Raw genomic sequence first — 27,870 nt, 5'->3', positions numbered from 1 at the left:
AAACGATCGTATCTATTGTGTGTACAATATCTACGAACGATCGTGTCGTTACCTCTATGTGCAGTATCGGTGCTATAGGATCGTTCATATATATCGTGCAGGAACGTTCGTCGTTCGTTTTCCGACGATAATAATTGGAAGTGTGTACGTAGCTTAAAGCCGTACCAAACACAAACCAGAAGTTTCTATTCAGAATATTTTGGAACCAGAGTGGGAGTTTTGGAGATGATAGACTATAATAGGAGTACTTTGGTTATCCAGCAAACCTGGAACAGATTTCTTTAAAAAAATTGCAATTAGTTTGAAAATGTTTTTAATCCTGGACTAGATCCATTCCAGGATTATTGTATCACCCAGGTTGATAGTCTATCCTCTCCATTTTTTAAAGCTTTATTAACTTCCCTGGCAGTATGAGTAATGAGGATTTTAAAATGTAAAAGCTGTACTTAAAAAGCTGTATTTAAAAATACTCATCATTTTAAATTTCTCGCCCGGTCCCCCCTACCATCTCCAGGGTCCCGCCTCCCAGCCACACATTGCCAAGCAGATGCCCGGCTGGCATCTGCTTCCCCTGGTCTCGCATCCCCAACGTTCACACGCCCGGGAGGCAGATAGCCTGGCGTAGCCTGGTGGGGAAGCAGGTGCCGGGCATCGCGTGAGGACGCTGCGGATATCGCTGGAGAATACCATGGGCACTACTGGAGGACGTCACTCGTACGTGAGAGCCAGGTAGGAGTTTTTAACTCCCTGGCAATTTCACCACAAATGGGTTACCGCTTTTGGTATAGAAAATCCACCCCAAGCCACACTTGGTAATATTGCCATGGAGGGTAAATCAGGTTTTTTTTTTAAGCTTTGTTTGACATTTTACTCCACTTTAAAGAAAACAAAAAAAGATTCTCCCGATTTCTTCTTTCCCCAACCTCCCACCCCTCTTGCAACAATCTCCTCTTTACTTATTCTTACTTTTGGATACTTCTCTACTCAAGTGTTAGATAGCCCCCACCAACTAATATTGATGTTTATTGTGATGTCACTTAACACAAAAGGCCTTAATGTCGCAACGAAAAGAATTCCTCTGTTACATGATCTTTGTAGGCAGGTGGCATTTTTACGAGCAAGTCATTTCAGAGAGGGTAAAATTCCCAATCTGAGAGATCGCAGTTACCCATGGGCCTATCATGGGTTCACGGCAGTTGCCTGATCTAGAGGGGTGAGCATGTAATTTTCCAAAAATCAAGCCTGGCAACTAAAAGAGAGCTGGCATGATGCAGAGGGTAGGGCTTTTCACATTTGCAACAATATACATCCCCAATACATTTGATTCATACATAAAATTTTGGAAAAAGCACTCCCTACTCTTTCTGAGTTTACTTTAATCTCTCACTGGACAAGCCCTCACACACCTTTATCTAGTTGGGGCTGCATGGCTCTCACCCAAAAGTTACACAGGGTACCCCAAGACTACAAATTATGTGATACCTTGTGCATCCATCATCCTTCAAAGTGAGACTTTACATTTTACTCTGCAGCACACTATGTGAACTCATGTCTAGATAGGTTTCTAATCTGCCACTCAGGCCTTCTAATGTGTGTCATCTCCAACATAGGCAATATTTATCTGTCCAACTATGCACCAATCTCACTCTTGGTAGCCCAACTGACTGAATTGTGCCAAGACAAGTTCTGGCACCTAAAAGTCTTGAAAGTCTGCATCAGGACCCTGTGGTTCTATCCGACCTGTCTACTCAATTAGCAATGTACTTTAGTGTAAACAAGACCCCAGATACTCACCCAGTGACAGTTTGGACCGCGCACAAATCATTTGTCAGGGGGATCTCAATAAATCATGGTGCTCGCCTCAAACAGGAAAGACACACATTCATAATCTGCTTTGAGAAACATATTTGAAATCTGACTTTCAAATCTATTTGTTGTGTGAAAGCTAAGGCCTCCCTAGCAAAATGTCAATGCTTATTTTACATGTTTGACAGTAAATGCAGCAGGAACATGGCTAAGGCTCAACCTTTGTTTCAAAAAATTGTAGTTCAGGAGGCGGTATGCACCATCACACTAAGGATACTTCTAAAGCATATTATATTTAATGTTTTTAAAGCATATTATATTTAATTATAAAACATCCAAACTCCCCCAGCAAATACCTCAGCTAATCCACGTATCCCATCCATACAGGAATACCTCGCTTCCTTGAGCATGCCTTGACTGTTTGAGGAACAGCAACAATGGCTCTGGTCTGTTAGCAATTCTGCCTTAGGGAAGGACCCAGAACCAGATGGTTTAAAACTTTAACTACTGTAAAACACTACTGGCTTCTCTGTGCACTTACTTTGTAGAGACCTTTTACACCCCTGTCATCATAATTTTTTATAATCTGAGACCTACTTGAGGCCAACAAACTGGTGATACCCAGAGAAGGAATATACCCTTAGTCTTGTGTCAGTTATAGACTAATTAATTTGCTGAATACTGATGTAAAATTGTATTCCAAGATTCTTGCTGCATGCCTCCCCCTTTCCTAACTCGATTGATACACCTAGATCAAGTAGGATTCATGCCGCACTTGTCAAGGCTTCCTTCTCTCCCCTTTCATATTCATATTTACCCTTAAACCATTGCTCCGGGGGATCAGAAAACAAAATATACACAGGGTCCCCATTGTGGGTCGTGAATAGTGTTGGTGTTCGAATTTGGGTTGTCCTTATATTCAAATTGCTGCTCGAATTCGCATAGACCTGACCCGAAAAACATGGAATTTGATTTTGCAAATTCGTGTGTAAAAAATGTGTTAAAAATGTTAAAAAAATGTAAAAGTAATTTTTTGAATGTGTGTGATTTGTGTAACTAACTTTTAGTTTTTTACAGGATTGGGAATCCTTCTGTCAGTGTGGGATCCCCGGGCACTAGAGGTTAAATGAGGACAAGTCTCCCCATTCATCACCTCTAGTGCTCTGTGATTGGCTGAGGAAAGGAAAACCCTGATGACAGCTCAAGCGTCATTAGGATTTTCCTTTCCCCAGCCAATCACAGAGCACTAGAGGTGAATGGAGAGACTTGTCCCCATTTAGCCTCTAGTGCCCGAGGATCCCGTGGGACTCCTGTGTTCTTGGATAGAAAATTTCTATCCAAGAACACATACTACATACTACAGTTACGCTAGGGCTGCAAAAGCAATCCGGGGAGCGGAGCTGTCAGCTCTGCTCCTCTTATTGCTCTTACAGTTCTACACAGTCCCGAATTTTAACCCGAATTTTCCCCCCATTGACTTTATTGGTGTTCCAATTCAACGTTCGATCACCCGAACAATATCCCCCCATTCGATCGAATAGCTGTCGAATTGAATAGTGAGATATTCAACCAACACTAGTCGTGAATATAAGCTAGTGGCGTTTGGAGACGACCTTCTGTTCTATATACCATCTCTATCCTTCTTGCTCCCAAATTTACTATCTGAACTTCAACACTTTTGGTCTCTCAAATTTTAAAATAAACTATAATTAAAATCAGAAATCAGAAGTCCTGAATGTTTCATTGCCTGCAGACCTATGCAAATCACTTAAAGATTTTTTTTTTATTCCATAGGTCCACAGAGGCAGTAAAATACTTGGGGGTCCGCATCCCTATTGATCTGTCCAGATTGTACGACCTGAACCTTCTTCCAATTACTAAATGAATTTTGACTTAACCTGAGTGGGATGCAAAGTTACTCTCATGGTTCGGTCGCTGTAATGCTCCCAATTAAGATCCCTGATCTTTTTTGTTAGACTCACCGCAACACAGCTAGATGCACACACCTACAAATATTCTGGAAGTGTGCTAGGGTCCATCCTTTTTGGAACAGGGTTCATCCCCTGATCACAACTTTACAAATCTGCACTTTCCTTTTGGTGCTGGCTTCAACATAATGCACTACAATTTTTTCAGACACAATATATACCGTCAATCACTGCTGATCTGCCTAGTGGATGCAAGACTCTTTAGTCACTGGCAAGGTACCGATGGACTGCGTAAGGCCAATGTGGTTCCTATCTTCAAAAAAGTAATTCTGTAAATGGATAAAGAACTGGCTTAAAGACCGCTTTCAGAAAGTTGAAATTAATGATTCATACTCTGAATGGTCCAAGGTTATTAGTGGTATACTGCAGGGTTCAGTGTTGGGACGTTTGCTGTTTAACATCTTTATAAATGATATAGAGTTTGGAAATAAAAGTGCCATTTCTGTGTTTGCAGATGACACCAAACTATGTAATGGAATTAAGTCCATACAGGATGTCTATAATCTACAAGCAGACCTGGATGTACTGTTTGATTGGGCAGCCAAGTGGCAAATGACATTTAATATAGATAAATGTAAAGTTATGCACTTGGGGTTAACATCATGCATGCTTCAAACTGTCTAGGGGAATACATTTGGGGGAGTCAGAAATGGAAAAGGATCTAGGGGTTTTGGTAGATCATAGACTTAAAAACAGCATGCAATGCCAAGCTGCAATATCTAAAGCTAGCAACGTACTTTCTTGTATTGAAAGAGAAATAGACTGCTATAGATAGTTACATAGTAGGTTAGGTTGAAAAAAGACATAAGTCCATCAAGTTCAACCACTAGAGAATTAAACATATCCCAGATATAAAACCCTATAAGACATAGTTGGTCCAGAGGAAGGCAAAAAAAACCTTGGTACAATTTGCTTCAACAGGGGAAAAAAAATTCGTCCTGATTCCAGGAGACATAATGGAGATGGAGATGGAGACATAATCCTGCCCCTGTACAAAGCATTAGTCAGAACACATCTGGAATATGCAGTCTAATTTTGGGCACCAGTTCACAAAACTGACATTGTGGGATTGGGAAGAGTGCAGAGAAGAGCAACTAAACTAATAAAAGGAGTGGAGGAGCTCAGCTATGAGGGGAGGTTAGCTGAACTGAATCTATTCCCCCTTGAGAAGAGACGTTAAAGAGGGGATATGATCACCCTGTATAAATATATAACAGTCCATATAGTCCATAACAGTCCATATAGAAAACTCTCTTCCCCATTATTCATTTTGAGATCATTACAAAGAACAAGAGGGCACTCTTTGCGTCTGGAGGAAAAGAAGTTTAAGCTCCAGATAATGGGGGAGGAGGGGATGGGGAGAGAGAAGAAAAAATGACAAACAGAGCACAAAAAATGCACAAAGGAACTGCACATACCCTAAAATGTTTTTTGCCACATAACATGTATGACTTAATGACAGCAAAGGTGCAACAGAACACCAAAATACATATATCTGAATTCAATTGAATACAAAACATTTTATGTTGGAACAAATGTACAATGTACAAATGTACAGTTCATTTTTCTAGTACAGTACTTTATATTGTAGTACAGCACAGTATAATACAGTATATACAATATTATAAAGCATATAGGAATAAAACAAAATAATAATACGTGATTGTGTATAGTAACCGCCCAACTGGGAGAATAATTCCCAGTTGTTTTTGATTGATCTGCCAGACCCCAGATGGAAAACTTATACTTATTGGAAACATTATTGGTTCCGGTTTGAGTGTCTTTCCTTTTGCTGCTGGAGAGGGTTCTCCTGTCCCCCCTGATTGCATCCCTTGCCAGGTTCAGTTACACCCTATATTATTCATTTTCTGGTACGTACTTATACGGTTCATTTAAAATTATAATATTTGTAAAATGTGAGAATTGGTGGAATAAGGGAATTAACCCTTTTATTTGTTTTATTCTATAGTGTACTCTATTCATTGAGGTTCTGTACATATATATACCTGATGAAGCGGATTCATTCTGCGAAACGTGTTGGATTATCGGAATTTGTCATAATATCTCAATGATATAGATATGTGTTTGGTGTTGTGTGTTTTTATGTGTTTTTATATTTGAGTCACTCTGTGATATGTACTGAACTGCCTTTAAAGTCCCATGAACACAACTGTTTGTCTATATACTGTTTACCTTATTCAGTTTATTTTACTTTGATGTGTGCTGATATCCCATGTTAAATTCTTTTAATAAAAACTTCAAATTTAATTAAAAAAAAAAATAATCTCACATATCTGCTATTAAACTTTTTTTTGTATACATGTTTTGAGACTGCTGCTTCTACCAGTCAATTCTAGCTTAAGTGATAGGTTGAAATGAATCAAACTAGTATGCCACTGCTGCATTTGTTCCAAACTTTGGGATGTAGATATGTTTTAAATGTCTTATAAGAAGGAGAACCCTCTCCATGACGTGAAGTATTTTTTCTATTGTTATCTCCGGGGCTTTTTTTGAAAATAGATTGTCCACTTTATTTAAAAACTGACTGAATTTAACAGCAGCATCTAACTAAATACTTCATGTCATTCGCTAAATTATTCAAAAATAGGCATTTGGGCCTCTGATGCACCTCTACCACTATTTCAAAATAGCACAGTCAATTTAAAACTGAAGTATTTAGTACCATAGTGACTGCTGTGTGATAAATAAGTTTGATTCTGTTTTGGTGATTGTATGAAGTTGAGCATGTTTATTTGCTGCTTACATATTTGTGAAAAAATCACCACATAAAAACCAATCTGACTCAAAAATCTCCTTTAGATCTATCACCAAATTTGTAGAACCTGCCTAATTGAATACAAAATAATTGACTAGTTAAGGTAGGTCATATTGCAAATCAATTGGTCTTGATCTTTATAGATCAATTTTTTGGGGTTTTGACTGTTTGTGGATAATCAGATGTCTTGTATTGTATGTACGAACAGATCGGAACCTGTGTTTTGGGACTTCCTAATAATTGATTACCATTCATAATACTGTTTTTATTGGCTGGTCAAACGAAAAATTGGAAGCACATTTGCTCTTGTGTACTAGGCCTAAAGAAGACTGGTCATTCAAAGTGTTATGAAACTCATCATCTCAATCATTTTATTCCTATTTAATTTGGCCACTTATTTAATTACTTATTATGACAGTTTGTATGTGCTCTGTAATTCCTAATACCAGTACCTGTAAGGTATTTTTTTTTACACTTTTCATGCCTATATTCCTAACACTTTATCTGAATCAGAAGTGCATATAATTGATCTGTGATTCCATGATCTAATTTCTAAATGGAAGTTTATTTTAAATATGTAATTACTTTATATAACAGTATATAATATAGTTTAGCTGACATGTTCATCACATTTATATTATTAACACTGTTAGCAAAGTGCACTCTGCAGGTTAATTAAGTTTAAGGGGCCACACAAGCAATTTTAAAGTTATTACACTTTGTTAAATCAACACATGCACCATTTATTAACCATACAATGAATCCTATATACTTATTAAATAATAAATATCTGCACTGACAAAAAAATGATATGTGAGCCAAAACAAGTAGAAGGTAGCAGAATCAAATAAGGACACTAAACATATTAATTTCAAGTAGTCCTGTGCTATAGCATCCTACAGTCAGCGTTTGCATTTCTGATGTGCTCTCCTCCCTCTGTAAGAGTGCTACTCTCTTTTCTTCCCTAGGGATCCTGCAATTTGCTTCAGGGCACAAAGTGAATGATCTGGTAACACAGAAACCTCACAGTCTTGTTTAGTAGCCCCAAGAAAAGACAGATCCGAAAGCGCTAAGCACAGAAGATGCCTGCAGCAAAGTCAGTGCTAGAACAGGAATGTGTCACAGTTGTAAGATGTAATCATGGCTGGTCCAGGGATGCAAACAAAATGATGACACCCTTGTTGTCACAATTTCCTACTTCATTTGCTTGTATATTTTAGCTTTGTCTGCACAAACTTACTTGATTAGGCTTGATCTTGTCAACTGCAATAAAATGTATACCACATATGAATGTTTTAATGTTCTGGGAATAATAGAAATAGCTCCTAGTATCTGATTTGTAAATTTTACAATAGACAAAATGCATGTTTCCTCTAATGTAGTGGATATAGAGAAATCACTGTATTACAGAAGTGCATGTCTAGTTACAGAACTAAAATAATCTGATAGCTCTTTCTGTCTAACCATATTACTTTTTTTATGTATGTGAGCAGTTTGAATCTGTTTTTTTATTCTCAGTTTGGTACCACTGTCAGCAGATGAATATAAGATAGTAATGGCAAGATTGTGAAAAGAAAACAAAAACACTTATTCACACACAATCCCTGTTTACAGACTTCTGATAATGGCACAGTGACTTTTTTTGTAGACTTGAATAAAAAAAGATTCCTTGCTCCCTCAAATATTTATGACCCCATATCTATGGGATGTAATAGCATTGTTTTATTTATTTTTAATGATATTAAAAACACTGTACTTCTCATCCAGCATCTTCCATTTTTTTAACTTTTCATTTAAGTTTCAAGGTCATCCAGGACAAAACAATGCCACCAGCCTCTGTTTAAAATAAAAGCGCCATTGGCGTCCATTGCCACCGTTTCCGTGGCAACACAGTAACCATTAATTTTCAATTAAAGTAGACAAAAAGCTCGATGACAGCTCTAGGTCTGCTGAAGATGTCAAGAATCTGTATTAATATACAGCAAGAGAGTATAATTGTGTGTCCATCTTCACGAACAACAAAGATGGGGGATAATTAGCAGCTAGAAAGCCACTCTGTAATTTTGTGCTTATTGTCACCACAGCCCAGCACATTAGCATATATTAAAAGCCAGTTTATTCCTATTAAAGCACCCTCACGTGTTCAGGTTTTCCTTTCGACCAATATTTATTTTTTTCATTTTTCTATCTTGGTTTTATCTGCCAATATTACATCATACAAAGATATGAAATCAATAAAAATTTAATATCAGATAATGAAATGCAGATGGTTTAAAATGTATACTTGTGTTTTAGGAGTTTTAATATTGAAAATATCTGTACATATAAATGTATACACAAGTATACATTTTAAACCAGCTGTATTTCATTATCAGATATTTAAGTCTCATTGATTTCATGTCTTTATTTGATAAATATTTTGCAGGCTATGAGTTAAGACATTTTGTATAGGTAATATATAATATACATCTTAGCTGACAATAACCACCATTACCACACATGTGAGCAAAGTGCTAAGGGTTTTATGGTATTTCCAGAAGTAAAATTGTCAGTTGGCTTTTGTTTGTAAGCCTTTACAATTTGGTTTTCTACAGAACCAAATAAATAATTCTAGTGGCCCCGGAAATTACTTGTACTTTTTAGGAATAAGGATGAGAGATCCCATGTACTAGTTGAAACTCTGTAAAAACAATTAACCCTAATTCTCCAGATGGAAGATAAATCATATTTCAAATTTACTATAAAAATGGGCTTTGTGAGATATACTACTTCATTTTTTGTTTCACAATATAGAAAAATTAGCACCTAGAAACTAGCAAAAAACAAGCTATTTACTTTGCCCCTATATAAGAAAAAAAGTACACTGCTCATGTACAGTTAGACACAGAAAAAAATTACCCTAATTTGTTTTCTGGCTGATTGAATTTTGCAAAGTTCTGTTAAGTCATTTTAGCAATGTGTCCGTGGCAGACTGTTTAATAGGAAAGGTCTAGATGATTGTCCATTGTCCTCTAGCAGGCTCATCTTGCTTTTGATCATTCAAACATACTCTGCCTGACAAGGAATGGGCTCTGTGGATATAGACTAAACAAGGTGTGATGTTTAGATTACGTAATACAATTGCCTGATTTGCCCCTACAAAGATGTGGGTTTTTTCCCTTTCATGAACAAGTCAGAATGGTGAATTTAGTTAGAGGCTATTGTTGACACTACCATGATGACTCCATGAGAGATTCAACAGTTTTTTTTACACCATTCTCCAAGAGATGGAGCTGAGGTGTACTCCTATTTTTTATGCTCTTGTGTGAACCTGAGTCAGGAGCTCCTCTACTTCTTTACAATTCCCTTGTCTGAATGGTGATAATTTACATTTCTTAAACTTAGAGATCACACCAGGAGAGGTTGCTAATGTTATGAAATGATCTGAAAATGCAAAGACATCAGGTCTGAATGAGATGGCTAATACGTTCTTTAGGATACTATCAGACAAGGTCACTGCTCCATATACTACTCCTTAATACACTTTACATTCTTCTCACACTTACCTCGACTCATCGGGGAAAACCAACCTATTTCTTTAATTTTTTAAGATTTGAAACTTCTTTCCAAAAATCCAGCCAATCCTCTGACTTCCAACTTTCCTTTACTAATTGGCCCTGCTCTATCGGGATTTGTATTTAGTGAAATGACGAACTACAATATACATAGGAGAGACAGATAAAGAAGGCCTTTGACATCATTAAGTAGAGTGGGATTTAATTTGGTCCTGTAACATTTGGGTTTCCAAGGTAACTTGCAGGTAAAAAGCTGGTGTATTAGTAGGCATGTACTATGCAATCTAGCCATAGAGCCACTAACTGCATTGTTGCTTTTTCCCACCCTTTTTCCTGTTGGGGCCTTAATATACCAGATATTCAAAGGTGAAATTTAGCCTTTTCAGGCATACAAGGGATTGGTGGCACGTCTTTTTTTTTTACACTGCTCAAATTCCTAGTTTGACCTTGGCATGCTTCCTAGTTTGACATTGGCATGCTTCCTAGTTTGACATTGGCATGCTTCAGCCAACGTTGAGGATGTCATCTGTGCAGTCCTTTATCAAAGACTATGCACTCACCAGTGGCCATTTTCTGAGCTTGACATGGTTCACATGCTTTCTCATGACACAGTAGGCCTGATTTAATAAAGCTCGCCAAGAGTGGAGAAGATTGACTATTATGGGGAAACCTGGGTGATCCAGCAAACCTGCAACTGATTTCTTTTTATCAGAATAGAAACATTTCTATTCAATTATCTGGATAATGTTTTCAACCCTGGTCCAGATCCATTTCTGGTTTTAAGGGCCACCCAGGTTTTCCCCATTGTAGTCTATCTTTCCCAGTCCTGGTTAGCTTTAACAAATCAGGCCCAGTGTCTGAAACACAAGGCTGACAAGGTTTTGGTTATGAATTTCAGTTGTAAGGTATGATCTTCAGGAAAGATAAGGCATGGGCTTAATCAGGAACTATACTGAGGTAGGCTGTAGGATTTAAACAATGCTCGATTGGTACTAGGAGGCCCAAAGTATGCCAAGAAAATATACCCTATGCCATTACAACACAATTTTCAGCCTGAACCCTTGATACAGGCAATATTTAATAATACTTTCATGTTGTTGATGCCAAATTCTGACCTTACCATTTGAATGTTGCAGCAAAAATCATTATCAAATTAGGCAAAGTTTATTCAATTTCTTCTTCTTTTACCTATATTGACAATATAAAATTTTATAAGTGAGAAAGATGCAGAGAAGGATTTCCTAAAAATACCTATGACAAAAATAAGAGCATACTGAAGCATATTGGTTAAAAAACTCCAGGTAGACACCCACCTGTTGCTGTGGTCACTTCTTTGGGTTGCTTCTGAGCTCACCCCCATTAGGTTGCTGAAAATGGAAAATAATCTCTCCACTCTCTCTATTTCTATCTCTATCTCTCTCTATCAGATCACTTCTACTTTAGTCATTCTACCTGAGCTGATGGCCTATCCTGTCACACTGGGGTGTGTACTGCTTGCTGCCTAGTGCTGGTCTCTAGAGTCTATTCTCTAGTTGGAGTAGCTCAGTCCTAACATAACCACACCGATTCTTCCAAATCAGCATGAAACCAAACAAAAACACAACTGCACAAGACTAATAGTACCAGCAATGTGCAAGTCAGTCCTACTTTGTCATTCTTTAGCTGAAATAAAACATATTTATTTTTACCTTTGCATAAATTTATGATCTAGTCTTTTTTTCTGGAAGGAAGATTAAAAAAAAGGTAATTTTTCTCTTTTTCAGAAACCGGTTTTCCACTTTGTTTTTTTATTTTCTTTCAATATCAAAATTTTCTTTTTCTAATGTTTATATTTTTGAACAAAAAAGCAGGGATACTGTAGCATATAATGGAATAAAAAAAGGATTATATTTTTTGATTTTCCTACTACGCCCAATAAACTTTATTATTATAATTAAGAATATAGTCTAGGGTGGTATAGTGAGAAACCAGAGCCAGTAAAGCAGATGAGCAAATGTGCAGGATGCATCTGTTTCCAGTCATTTCTGTGATAAGCTGGGAAACAGAATGCTTAAAGCTCTGGAATTGGAAAGTAACACATTTCAGTGTGCTGTCTCTTTAGGAAATGGAAAGATGAAAACAAAATGAGGGAGACAGAAAGATGAGTAAACAGGAAACAGCCAATGATGTGGAAGGAATGTGTTTCAGGCAGAATGTCTGAAATGCTGCATTTACGTGATATTAGTAGTCCAGGCAAACACAGAGCAAAATGTGGACTAAAATACATACTCTGGTTAGTCAAATAATTGACTCATATAACACTTCTCTATTAGTAGGCAGATACAAGACTAGATAAGGACATAGCTCGGGGTGAGAGTATTTTCAAGCTATATGCATTGATAGAGTCTGCAAATACAAAGGGTTTGAGGCAGGAAAACATGTTTCCACTGATTACTATTATACCCCTTTGGTTCTCTCACACTCCTGGCTTGAATACCATATTGTTCTTCCTCCTCCTAGGTGTATACTTGGATTTCTTCCCTTCTCCTCATGGGACATGTAAAGTCTTACAGATTACACAAATTTCCACCAAACTTTGTACACTCCTAATACCTACTCTCTGGTTACACGATTTCTGCTCTTGATATTCAGGTATCTTCAGGGGTGTAGTTGCAAAAAAAGAAGAGGGGGCACTGTATGTGCCCGCCCCACTACACCCCTGCCTGTGTCACTCAAAGGGAAAGACACTTTCCCCAGAGTGACATCATCATACCAGACCCCAGAGTTGTTTTGAGAGAGACAACCTCGCCCACTGCCTGGAGTCTGCGATCAGTACGGGGGACGCGGTCCACCAAAGACTTCTTTTTAAAAAAAAGTGGGCACGCGTGCCCACTCCCAAAAAAAGTAAGGGCATGGTGTTTCCACCCATGCCTGCCCCACTACACCCCTGGGTATCTTCAAGCTCAATCCCCACTCCCCAAGCCCAATGATCAGTGGGTGGGGCATGCCAACATGCCACCTGCATCCCAGACAAGTAAAAACAGGTGGGCCAGTTGTGTATGGTTGCTAGGAGACTGTGCCCCTTGCAGCTTCTGCAAAGCATCTTCAGATTATCCTGGTAGCCTTGGCTGCTTCCCAGGTGCATAAAGGACAGTACAGAAGAAAACTGCATGGCAAGCACAGAACCCCCAAGTATGTGAGACAGGGCAGAAAAGACAGCTCAGAGAGGTACGGACATTGTCAGGGGCTCAAAAGTGGCCATGGCACCCAAGACCATTAAAGAAAACAAAAACATTTGTATAATTTATCTGGTGAAAATCCAGTAGATGTAGGCTTTTATTATAGCCCAATTGCGAACCCTAAGTTTAATCAAAGTGAGTAAAAGACAAAGAAAGTAGGGTTTCTTGAGGCAAATAATTCAATTGTATTTATAATGAAGTCAAGTAGTACAGTTCGATAAATTCATACAGTTTGGTATGACCTCAGACTTGAGTTTTGGTCAATACCAATTTGGCCCTAAGGGGGCACTAGACATCCGACTTATAACCAGAATATACAAATCCTTGGTACTTATGTCTTATACGTAAGTCAAAATACCCGATGCGTTTCGCCCGGTATGGGCTTCTTTAGGAGTGTGGTACCTATACCAAGGGTGTACAGAAGTTCATTTGCAGTGTCTATATATATATAGCAAAAAATATTCAATAACAGGTAATAACAGTGTTGGTAAGTGCATAATCAAAAATGTATATGGATAATCTGTCAATGAATAATAAATATTAATAATTATTGTACAAACCCTTCTCCTTAATCTTTCCTCTGCTTTTGACACTGTTGATCACCCCTTTCTAATACCGGTACAAATCATGTTCTCCATTGGTATCAGTGACACTGCTCTCTCTTGGTTAGCTTCCTATCTGTCTGACTGCTCCTTTCAAGTTTCTTTTGGTGGTAATTCCTCCTCTCCCACTTTTCTCCCTGTTGGTGTTTCCCAAGGTTCAGTCCTTGGACTGGTTCCCTTTTCTCTGTAGTCTCATATCCTCCTTTGACTTACAGTACCATCTGTATGCTGATCACACTCAAATCTATCTGTCCACCCCTGACTTGTCTCCCTCAGTCACTTACCTTTCTGACCTGGTAAGAAAATACTCCCCCAGCCGCTCTCTCCGCTCCACTGATGACCTACTTCCTCACTCATAACCACATCACACGCACGGCTCCAAGACTTTTCTAGAACTGTCCCAACTCCCTGGTATATATTAAAATGATTGTAAATCAATGAATGCAGTCACAGCTGCAATCATTGAGAAAATGTCCAGCACATGCGAACCTCCTGACATTGTAATAAAAGTATTGCTTACAAATGATACATTTGATTCTGTGGCTGCATTCATTGAGAAGAGTGTGCGATCCCCGGGGCACTAGAGGTTAATTACCTCTAATGCCCGGGGATCACGCGTACAGGAGATGCAGCCCTTGAAACCCTCTGCGATCCCCAGGCACTAGAGGTTAATTGCAAACAGGATTCCCAGGGCTGAATGCAGCTCTGGGAATCCTCCTGATTTAATTTCCTCTTCTGATGGTTTCGCAAAATCGGTTCGCCCAAATTTTGCAGAACCATTGGAAGTACAAGGAAATTTTTCGCCCATCCCTAGAAGTTCAAAATATTCCTTAATCATCTGCATACACACAGGCACACATATATACACATACAGTATATATTTGTACACACAGTCTCTTACTACTTTGATGGCATGGCTGGTTTTCCCTTTTTATACTTCACATCTCATTCCTGCCAGCTTGTGGTGTTTAAGCTGCCCTCCTAATGCACTGTACTAAAATGAAATGATATGACATGGAAGTCACAGGCAGGGACTTCGGGTCCCAGGGCACCAGGCAAGAGATGCAAGATACATGCCCTGGGTGCACAGGGAAATAAAGTTATTACTCTGAACAAAAGTGCAGTATGTCTGTTTTTTATATCATATACTGTAGGGATGCAACAAGAGATAGTCACAGACCATATATTTGTTATAGGATAAGGTCAAAGACGTAACAGGAGGTGGTTAGAAACTGCAAACATGCAACAGGGACAGCACAGAAAGAAGGCAGATGATGTGAAGGAAATAAACCAAACTACTAGAAACCAACCTAATGAATACATTTCTTCACTGGCCTGAGTAGGCACCATGATAACAATGATAAACAAAGATTTTTGTCTGCATGGGCTGTGCATGCCACACAAGAATAGCCAAAAGGCTTCATCTTATACACTAATGGAAAAAGGCCCACAGTACTGTGAATAGAAAGTGTTGGCTCTTTGCTAGCAATCAGAAAGATGGTTGGTACTTGCATTGTGGATTTTGGGTGTGTAGGGATAATAAATCGAAACAAGTAAAGAAAAACAATGTACCACACATACAAAAGTAACATATACCACGAGTAACTGTTACCCGACATCAAATTTTTGTTTTGAAAACCTGTCCCACCTTTCCTCACCCCTGTTCCTTACTTACCTGTATACTGTGGTCAGGTATTGCTTGTTGGACCAAAAAAAGTGTAGATGTCTTCCTTTGTATCTTTCTTTCTATCTTTCTTTTCTCTCTCTCATATATATGTGTAAATATTATTCATAGCACATGCTAAAATTACTAACTCCAATTGTCTGAAATCTTCAAAGTTGGTTGCAAAAACTACTAATCATGTATTTACCCTATTAGTTGAATTTTTGTGGTGTTGCATTTGTTCTTTTATCATGGACTCCAAACATTTACCCAACCTAACATTCTCTAACAACATTTCTTCTCTTTTTTACATTTTTATGTCACCTTCACTATTAAAATAGCAAGTTGTAATCAGCAGCACAGCCTAGTATACCTCACAAAAAAAGAAGTACTTGGAGAATATGTTTATCTTCTTAGGGATCTTAAACAAATCTCTTTTGATGCTCCCACTGATACCACTGCCCTGCTAAGAACCAATAGCTCCTTCAACATTGAATATTTTCATAGTTAAAAGCACTCTTGTGAAATCAAATGATAAGACCTCAAGAACCCTCCAAGATACTGGTTAAGCTTGTCAAGGAAATATGGATTTTTTACATAGTAATTCAGAACTAATAGTACTCTTAAAATTACCATTAAAGTGCTTCTTATTTACATTGATATCTTTTTTTTTTATTATTATAATAAATAAAGTAGGTGAAAGATTCTGTTGCATCAAATATCACACCAGACAGCCAATCAACCAAGCATTTGGGATGCCTCATGTTTAAATGAGAAAAGAACAGGTAGGCGGGGTGTAAATAGGAACATTTTTTAGGTATCTTACTCAATTAATAAAAATATGAACATTATATCTTTTGATTACTGTATCAGAGTGCTGTGCATTGAAACAGAGGATGAAAGAGTTTGTTGTGGAAAATGGTTTAATTTATAGAATGTGTTTTTATAGGCATGCTATTTGTTTTGGATGCCATTTAGTTTTCTATTAATCATTCTGCATTTCAATTATTACTTTACAAAAAAAAACACTTACCCTCCCTCCCTATAAACAATAAACAGAGAGCAGAGAACAGAGTCATGTGTAACACTTTCCTGTTGTCCACTTTTATTAATCAAGCACTAAATACTAATAGGAGAATTCCTTGGAATCCTACATACACCATTTAACCACTAGAAATTTTGAACCTGTACACATGGTTGCTAGTGCTCATTCTATTATGGACAATGCCTAGTTGTCTAAATGCCATTTAATGGTTTCTGAGGATCCTGCAAATTTTAACACTAGAGTATATGGCTGTTTGTGACAGCTGGGGTTCAGCACTAAGCCTTTTCTCAGTATGTATTGTATATAGAAGCTAGTTCTTTTTCTGTTTGCTGTAATTCTCTATATTTGATATTATGACCGGCCATGCGCTCCAGAGTTACAGTGTCTAAGCACCTGCTCCATTGAAAAATTTGTCAAACATGGAAATTTTTGTGGCAGAGACCTGCAAGGTCCTTTATATCAAAAAGCTCTACATCATAGCATTTTTTCACATTACGTTAGAAAGTAATTTCCTAAACTAAAATCCTGACCCTAAAAAAATGCCATATCATTGTTTGATTGCATTATCTGCTATGATTTTTTATTAAAGTGTATGTTCATCCAAAACATTTTTGTTAGTTGAAAAATAGGAAAGGTTTGAGCCTCTATGAGATGCTTTCCTTCCTGTTCTACTGACAATGTTTTGCTACACAAGAATGAAGAGGTACTCTACAGCAGCAACATAGAAAAAAGTAAAAATTCTTTCCTTTAATAGAGTAGGGAGACCTGGAACACCTGTCAGTTTATCTCTGTCTGTGTCTTTGTTGCAGATTTCCCCTCATTACCTGTTTGGTGTTGACATGTGTTAGAATGCACTTGAATTTTTATTATGCTTTTTTCCGAGTAGGACCAAAAATGTTTTTTTTTTTTTTTTACTTAATGTGTGTTGCAGAACACTGTGAATCAGTGTAACATATCGCAGCACGCTCCACTGCTTTTAAATACAGCATGTTTCCCAAAGAGTGTGGTGACGGTGTGACCTCGGCCTATTAGAAGAAATACAGTTCAGCTTGTCAACATTACTGAGCCCAAAAGAGAATCCGTTTTTTACATTTTACTTAAAGTTTAACAACTATTAGACTAAGTTTATCTGCCCATGATGACTTTCTTAGCATTTTTGCTAACAAGATAATTAACACATTTGTATCACTCATAAACTTATTTGTAAAGTTTCATAGTGTCAACAATACTGAGCCCAAAAGAGAATCCGTTTTTTACATTTTACTTAAAGTTTAACAACTATTAGACTAAGTTTATCTGCCCATGATGACTTTCTTAGCATTTTTGCTAACAAGATAATTAACACATTTGTATCACTCATAAACTTATTTGTAAAGTTTCATAGTGTCAACAATACTGAGCCCAAAAGAGAATCCGTTTTTTACATTTTACTTAAAGTTTAACAACTATTAGACTAAGTTTATCTGCCCATGATGACTTTCTTAGCATTTTTGCTAACAAGATAATTAACACATTTGTATCACTCATAAACTTATTTGTAAAGTTTCATAGTGTTTTTGGTTTTGAAAAAAAAAAAGGTCACTGTATCCAAAAGTTGCAGTATTTGGTGATAATTTCAAACCTAGTGCACAAAAAAAGAATTGGGTTTTTGTGGATGTACATCAATTAAACTTTATTTCATTTCAAAAACAAAGAAAAAAAGAAAAGTGTTTGAAAAAGGTTTGATTGACGTACAACCACAAAAAATTCCATACTCTGACGCAGGTTTTGGCCACAAGTCTCTTTTGTGCTTTATTTGTTTTTATTGGTTTGGTTACTGAACTAACTAAACTTAAAAAAGGTAATCTCTTGGTACGCTATTGTACATATCTCATAATAATAATTTGATACATTAAACATAATAAAAAGAATTTTAAGACTATAAAAAATGAGTTTTATGTCAGTTTTTTTTAGTTTAGAGGTCTGAGGGGAAAGTCTCATTCTTTAAACGCCCACTGACTATGATCATTAGAAGAGACAATAGCTTGCTCTACCAAACTGACTGCATGGACAGTTTTTATGCATGCTATCACAGCCCCCCATTCTTTAATCCAGATCCAAAAAAGGTGGTGCTTGTCAGCTCTGCACTAAACTGGCTGCTTTCTGCTTTTAAAGGCAAGCTATTGCCTTTACCTGCTGTTGCTGTATGGCATGGAAAAGCATGACCCAAACAGCTCTGACACAGTTCTTCCTTCTTGTAGCAACACTTACTAAGTAGGTGGTTGTTAGCAAGCAGTATGAGTCCCTGTATATCTCCCTCCCTACTATCACCAGTGGTCTTTGATTTGCTTCTGTCTAATAATATAATATAATGTTTTGTGGAATACCTTTTAACATTACCTAATTTTGGAATACCTAGTGGTTATCTCAGAAAGGGGATGGGGTGGATATATAAGGAGTGTTAGTGCTTTATTTAAACCTTAATTTTGTTTTTAGTAATAAGCAAATACAACAACAATAGAGAAAATAAACCAAAAAATACCCATCTCTAAAACAGTTCCCAATCTACTGACAACTAAAACAAAAGATTAGTGTAAAATATTAATTTGATAGTTATTAGTTTTAAAATTTGATATGATATAAATATGATTTCTGATCTGAATATCCCACTAATAATTTGGAATTTTTTGTGGTACTCATCTACTTTTTTATTTTTGTGTATATTTGGTAGATATATTACTCATGACTTGCATTTGGTTGCCTAATTATTTAATGATAGATTTGATGCTGTCCTCTGCTTGAAGAGCCTAACCTTCCCTGCATTCTTCTGTGTGGTTTTTGGTCTATCCAAATTATCATTCTGTGAAGGAACCACCATGTTCTATTTAGGCGTACCTACTACATATGACCATGGATGTAAGTTTATAAATTTTTGAGAAAAATGTATGATCTGTTATTATTAAGAATGGGAAATATTTATGTGTGTTCTTGGTTTTTTACATGCAAAGTGTACTGTGATTATTTATAAGTTATTGATATTGTAGGTCTCCTTGTTCCTGATGAAGCAGACCTTGTTCCGCAAAACTCGTAGAACATATGTGAGACTACACATCATATGGCTTTGTAATGTGATTTCATATTTGTTTTAATTTGATTTTAACTGGAACAAATAAAAAGTTTTTTATGTTTGTATTAACGACAAATTATGTGTAAGTTCTGTATGATTAGTATTGCCTTTAATGTCCTAAGGGATGTTGTTTTTTTTGTACTGTAAAATTTTGACTAGAGTTATTAAAACAATTTAATCATAAACAAAAACACCCCCAAAAAATAAATACAAAATTACTCTTTTCAAAATGGCTCCTTCCTCATGGAAACTGAGTTACATAAAACAACAATAGTCATTAGCAATGGCTTGTTTATTGTCTTTCTGTATAAGACACAACTTCGCCTCCACAGCACCAACTACATACAGAATGAGGGGTAAACATCCTTATGTCATCTATTAGAAGCAGGTTAGCTAAGAGAAGATTGGATCAACCTGCTTTTTCCTTAATCAAAAGGCGTGGCATGGGTAGGAAAGGTTAGCCGGATGTGAAAATAGCTTTGAGAATGTGTTGGGGTAGGAGATAAAATAAAACGTTATTGTGCTCCCTGGCTGGAGATTGGACATCCTCAAGGAATTAGTGCAAACTGTCGGAGATCTATGTGTGTGTGTGTGTGGGGGGGGGGGGGGGGCGGTGTTTGCAGGCTACTTCTATGCCTGCATTGTATTGCCTCTGTATTGCTGCAGCTGTTCTTTTGATGCAGGTGTCTTAAAATTATATATTATTTGTTGCCTGCTAAATGTAAATGTAATTACCCATTTGCAGCCCATGTTTTATCAAAATTCTAATTTGCTTGCCAATGTATTGCTAAATTTGCATTTTGAATAGCTGACAAGGACATATTTTTGCACATATCCCAAAGATATAACCAAATAGGTTTGTGGTTAGGGTTTACATAAACTTCAAAATCCTACATCATACTATATGTATCACCAATTATCATATGAACCTACATACAAATCTTGTGCTTAACATAATGTCAGAGATAAGCAGGATTGGCAGTAAAATTGCGCTATAACTTTTCTCATGGGCTGCTTATGAATAGCATGACTTTCTGTGAGATGGCTTAAGTATGAAAAGTTACTGTTCTATACTATTCTATATTTTTGGGAAATTGTTCTATAGCATTTAGCAAACACAGGAGATGTTATTCATGTACAGAAGACTAGTTCACCTGAAATCATTACATGATAGTGAGTAGTGTGTTGTATATTGTGGAAAAAAGAATAGCCTGTGTGTTTTTTTTACAATTTATCAGATTGACGTCTGTTGGGTTTTGCAGGCGGAAGCTGCTTTGACTCTGTATGTTTACATATAAGCAGCTGGATATTGCATTTTACCTGGAAGCCACAGGCAAAAAAACTCCCATGTTACTGATTCATGAAATTTTAAACCTTTCAGTGCTTAACTTAGGTCTTGCCACACTAAAGGTGCGTACACACTTCCAATTTTTATCGTTCCAATCGAACGACGAACAATCGATTGGGCAAAAAATCGTTCGTAAAAAAGTAACCAACGACGCCGACGAACGAGGAAACTCGTTGGAAACGAACGACCGGACCGGCGGATCGGATTGGACGACGATCGTTGAACATCGTCCGTGTGTACGGTCGTTCGTTGATCGTCCATGTTCAGAGCATGCGTGATGAACGAACGTCCGTTCACTTTCCTGTCATGCACATAGTTCCTCTATCGCTTAAATGATCGTATCTATTGTGTGTACAATATCTACGAACGATCGTGTCGTTATCTCTATGTGCAGGATCGGTGCTATACGATCGTTCGTATATATCGTGCAGGAACGTTCGTCGTTCGTTTTCCAACGATAATAATTGGAAGTGTGTACGTAGCTTAAGGTGCAATGGTGATTTAAGAAGAGTAAGATATAAATTGTTGATTTTATATTTTAGCTCCTTTGTCCCTGTGGCCAATGGTTAAGTGGTCTTAAACTGGAGGGTCCCACCGCAGAGTGTAAGTTGCAGAACACACATTCAAATTTAATGAATCCTATTCTATCAGAAAATACTAGGGCCAAAGCCAACTGTGTGGCACAAGAATATTTTTGCATTATCTCTACACAGGTGGCTACCTAATACTTGTTAAGGAATATTCTTTTCCTACTGACACTAAGGAAGGAAGCATACTATTCAACTGACACTGATATAAGGGAGAGCATGTTACATACATACATACTTCTGATTGCAACATCCATTATGTTGTGATATATGGTACAAACATTTGACTCACTGCTGCACTTGGTAAACAGTGCTGCATACTGTCCTGACCCCTGTACCCTCTTAGCTATGTTGTTTATGCTAAACAGTGTATATAGAAAGGAATCACTTCCTTCAAAATATTTACAATTAGGTGTAGTAACTAATTAGCTAAACGGGATTTGAAGTAAGTAAGCATGCCAATTTGTAGAGGGAATCTTATTATGCAGTCACTACTTGATAATACGGAAAATTATGGGGTGTCACTGTATAGCACCTGAGTAATATGTATGCTGTTTATGTAGATATAGTTGCACTTGATATGGAGGTGACTGTTAAAAACTGGCGTTTGTATATGGCTATGGAGTTGTGGTTGCACTTACTTTGGAGGTGACTGTTGAAATCTGGCAAACTTTTGCACATAGCATTTGTTGCATTGGTTGGGGCGCCTGTGTTTTTCTGCAAACTGGTGAAGTGCTGCACACTATGAAGATCTCATTAATTGTTTAATAAAGATCCAGATAGACCACAGGGATACTGGTGGCTGGCTCCCTTGCAATTGGACAGAACTATGTCCAGCTAAATAAGGTGAATAAAATGTTTGGTGGTGTGAATTGGTGAGGAGTGTACTATAGGGATATTAAAAGACCATTTGTTAATGATCTAGACAATAATGCCAACTAGTCTTCTTATCATCAGACCTAATGAAGCCTAGTAAAACAAGGCGAATAAAGATTATCTTTTTAATTATTCTTGTAACTACAGTATACCATTGCCGCCATAACCACCTCCTTCCTTGCAACAATTTTAAATACGAGGGCTGCTGGAAGTACAAACATCAGGTACTTGTTAATGTAATTTTGTGTATTTGTATTTTTGTTTTTGGATAGTTGTGTGATTTGGGTTTGTTTTTTATCTTGTATTTTCCATGCATGAGAGTAATATATGTCTCTATGGTTATAGACTTCTCTTCTCCTTCCTTCTGAAGAAGCGAAATTTTTCTGTGAAATGCGTCGAGAAGTAATTCAGAATTTAAACCCTTTGGGGGTATTCTGTAAGAAGAGGTCATTATATACACCCACAATTTTATTATGTTTTATGTATTTGAAATGGTGTTTGTTTTTAATGTTTATTATTAATAAAATTTTGTTATTTTTGTAATATATTGATGGTACTGGCATTAAAAGTCCCGCTTAAAATTGATGTCTTCATCGCATATCTTTTCCTATGAATGTTAGGGATGTGGCCTTTTTAAGATAAAGAAATGTATATAGGTGGATGTTTCTTTATACATTTAGGTGTAACCAATCACCTTCTCTACCACACACCCAGCCATGTAATTGCCTCCCACCATCAATTTTATTCTTTTTGGTGAGTTCTGCATAAAACAGCTATTCCTAGGGCATTCCAGTGCTGGGTAGTGCAACTGAAACAACTGTGGGTGGCAAAGCTATGTGAAAAGATATCAGGGAAAATTTTGTGCACAGTCACCAGTCAGAAGATGAATGGCAAAACATTTTTTAGGCTTTATTAATCCCCAGCAAGCAAAGTAAAATCTAAAATTAGAAAGTGGAAAGTATTTGATACTACTAGAACCCTCTCTGAATCAAGATATTCTTTCAAACTAGATGGAACAGCAATGAGGTAAATGGTCAACAAGGTCTATTACAACTTTCATAGGGTTACAGGAAGGTATGGTAAAAATGGTCATTATGTGAATGTGGCAACAATATCACTAATACTTAAAAGGGAACTAAACCCAGGCAGGTCACCTATACACATTCCAGAGCTGGTCTTCAGAGACATGGGAGTTCATTCATTCTAGCACACACAAGAGATGCTGGGATTGCTGGGTTTCCCTGGCAACCAAAGCTGACACTGCCCAAGCTTCCAACATTACAAAGACCTAAGCTGAAATTGAGAACACTGGCTGAAGGAGACAGAGGCAAATTTAGAATAATATACCATATACTGTATTTTTTTTTGTGTTGAGAATAATGTCCATTTGTGAGACTCTGCTTGTAACGCACCTATTAAGGCATATTTTGCTGGGTAAAAGCACCTTGGTATTTATACATAATGTATACAGCAAGGCACAGCATTTTACTTTACACCTAAGTATTACTGGTCATGTTTAACAATACAACCTCCAAAGGATCCAATATGATGTGCTTTGCAGATACAGTTGTGTTCTGCAATGAAAGATTGTGTCACGATCTGGCAACAGTCTTGGAGGCCAACAGCTGTAGCAACAAGCGAATACGCAATGATTAACACATTGGGTTCAGTACACAGGTGGATGTAACAATACAGGGGTGAGAGAAGAGTGTAGTCAGGGAGAAAGGCAAAATTCAGTATCCAAGTAAATAAGGTAAACACAGCAAGCAATAAAAAGTAGCCTAAGGTCAATACACAAGCAAGTTGCAGAAAAGGCAATGAAGCAGCAGTGGTAGGGCAAGACACTGGCAGGAGCACAATAATCTGGTTAACAGTAAATTCATGGCAGGGCTCAAATAGGATAACAGGGGGAGGGGCAATGAGTTCAGAGTTCATGGCAACGCAGGGTACCAGGGAAGGTTAATTGTGAATTCAGGCAGGAGCTATACAGCACTTTAGGTAGCTTAGTGGGTGGAGCTACTGCCAGACACAGAAACAGCCCTGGGTTTGGGTCCCAATCCTGACAGATAGAATGTTGTGCAATATGGCAATACCTCCAAAGTCACGTAGGGACAATGGGGAAGCACTCCTGGGCCAAAAAGTGTAGTGTAGTAGTAGTACAGCAGTACAGCCCCAACACTGTACTGTGTATGAAAAATCCTTTGGCAGGTAAAAAAAGCTGACTCATATGTTTCACCTGTTTTTCAAATCATACTATGTGAAAATCCAACATGGTAAATCCTACTTAAGTAGTCAAAAACACCAAAGTTTTAGAAATACACACTTAGCATGGGCTAAGCACATATCAGATAGATGAGGTCAATGTAACCATAATCGCAAAATTCTAGAGTCGTAAAAATCCAGGGTTTAGCAATTGTCAACCTAGGGCTACTAAATACTTTCAAACTCAAAATACCCAAAATTGCAGGTGTTTTTTTAAGCTAAATCGAAAAAAGTATAATTAAGCTTTTTTCCATTTCTCTTAGTACTTCAGAAGGGGCAGTTAAAGGAGATGTGTCCATTCATTTCACCTCTTAGAAAATGTGAGGGTTCTGCAAAGCTCTCTCATTATCAATAAACAAATTTTGTTTGCAGGCATTTAGCAGGCAGTGTGGTTGTGTTTTGGTTTTTTGGAATTGCTGAAGCACTACATGCAACTACTCAATTGCTTCTGAATGGTAATGCTTTTAAAAACCTGCTGAGTGGTCTTTAAGCATATTTAAAGCTTTTAGGAAGTTTTATAAAGAAGTAAAAATAACTAATATGTTTCTACTTCCTATACTGCCTTAAATGTCTGTTTAAAACATCAGCACTTGAAAACCACACATTTTTCATGCTTGCTAAAGTCCAATAAACACCTATCCAAACCACCTGTAACTGCTACTAGATTCCTAATTGGTAAAACTGTGTGATTGGTGGGTAATACCTGCTACGCAACTTGACCCTCTGTGTGAACAAATCATAATTTTATTATATTTGACACTCCATTGAGAGACTTCATTTCCACAGCACAGTACTTTTATCAACAGTAGTGTCTGATAATACTCCACTTTTGGTGGAAAACTGCAAGATACTAAAGGATACTGTGTATGTTGTATAGAGCAGCGGTCACAAACCGGTGGTCAGCAGCTCTGGCCGGTGCCACTCGAGCGGGGTCCGAAGAAGGACCCAGCTGGTGGGGTGCACCAGCCAGAGCCGCAGACCACTTCCCCTGTACAAATCCCAGGCTCAGGGAAGTGGGCGGGCTTTGTCCCTGGACACAACCTGCCCACTCTCTCATCGCAGGCTTCAGATCTGCAATGGAAGAGTGGGCGGGGTTATGTCATGATGATGTCACTACGGCGAGGTCTCATCCCCTTTGATTGACACCCGGCTCCTGCGCATACGACCACTGGTATAGAGTACTGTATAAATCCTATAATGTTTTATCAAATTTAAAAAATATATCTTATTTTACAGATCCTTTTAGGTATCATCTGTTAGCTAGCAGTACATTTGAACCAAAGTTTTTGGGGTAATGTGGCCAGATGCATGCATAACCACACAGGGCATTGTCCATGACCACAATGTTTCCACCCTCATCTGATGGTTTAATAGTAATCTATTACTTAATTTGCAGTTTTTTGAGACCCCGTTCTTGGGTGGGGGTGAAATTGCTTCTTGCATGTGTGCTGTTCAGGTTCAAATTCTTGATTTCTTTGGTTATCTCATTTACAAAGGTTTGGACATGGGGGTTGAATGAAGGCTGATTTCAGGTGTCTGGTATTGTAGCTGAATATGGGTTGTCTTTAGATATGGTGGAAGTTTGTGATTTATGACATTCATTGTTATCAAATATTTAGTAAAGCATTTTAGGGATCCTGAAGTTCTCCATTTCGAGGTCTTTGAATTGAGAAATGATTTGCAGTGCTCTTTTTTCAGGGGTTTCTTGAAACATCAGTTTAGGAGTGAGATTCCGTGTGAACAGATTGTTATCTTGTAAAGCCCTAGTCCAGCAACAGTACTCGCCAGACTCCAGTACCCCAATCTAAAAATGCACCCTTCGCCAATAGCAATCCCCCGCTCAGCCTCCATCTCAGCACATGGTTGTCCTCAGGACTTCTGAGCACAAGGATTGGTGTCTAGCAAAGGACTGACAGAGAACCAGGAGCCCAAAGATAATGCAGTACCAAGATTCCAGCAGAGACAAGTCCAGTATACAGAGCCAAAGGTAATTTACAGGTAATCCGTCAACCAGACCAGGTATTCAAGGGAAAGACAAAAGCTGAGTCGAGGTCACAGGCAAAAGGTTGGTCCAGACAGCATACATTCACAGGGTCAGAAACAGGGAAGGTCAGCAACAGTAAATCTTACAAATGCACACTTGTAAAACCCTAGTAGCCAATGACAGGATTGAGCCAGGAACTAATCTGCACCTAAAATCCCTTTCAGCAGTGTAAAGCTTCAGAGTGTGTGCTGAGGATGCTGATAAGGTACATCACTGGACAGAATAAACAGTGTTTATTACTGCACAGGATTGCCAGCTAGATAAGCATCCCCTAACATATCTTTAATTTGTTAAAATTTGTCCATTTCTTTAATGGCAAAGTATAAACCCATTTTAACACTTTTATTACTGTGGATGATAATGTGTATGATGGCAGGTTAATAATTTTCAAGTCTAGTGGTTGTCTTGGTCAGAAATTGGGTCTATTGGTGCCTTTTCCGGGATTGGTTATAGCAGATGTTGTGTACCCTGTTCATCATTCAGATTATCTTATGTCCTGCCAGTGTGGCTGTTTCTACATTGGCAAAACAAGATACTTTTTAACCCTTCAAAAGTATTAACAAGCATGTTTACTCCATTATTAGTGAAAAGATGGACACCTCATTAGTTATCACATAGGGACCAAGTACAAATTTAATGCTAGCGTCATTATGTTCTCAGCAAAAATTATTGCAAAAATAAAGTCTATGCCAATACTGTAAATCAAACACAATTTTGACTTTACACTGCTTAAGAGAAATGTATATTTTTTATTGAGGTATATTGTTTATTGCTTAATATATTGAAATGTAAGTATTCATGTTATGGTAACTATTCTCTATTATTAATAATATTAGTAAACAGGATTTATATAGCGCCAACATATTATACAGCGCTGTACATTAAATAGGGGTTGCAAATGACAGATATTCTCTAGTATTATTGTATTATTCCTAATCACACATATGACTTATCCCACACAAGTTCTACAATGTATTATTATTACACAGTATTTA

The sequence above is a fragment of the Pyxicephalus adspersus genome, chromosome 1, assembly GCF_032062135.1.
Source record: "Pyxicephalus adspersus chromosome 1, UCB_Pads_2.0, whole genome shotgun sequence".
In the NCBI taxonomy this organism is placed as follows: domain Eukaryota; kingdom Metazoa; phylum Chordata; class Amphibia; order Anura; family Pyxicephalidae; genus Pyxicephalus; species Pyxicephalus adspersus.
Note: the sequence above shows the minus strand (reverse complement) of the source record.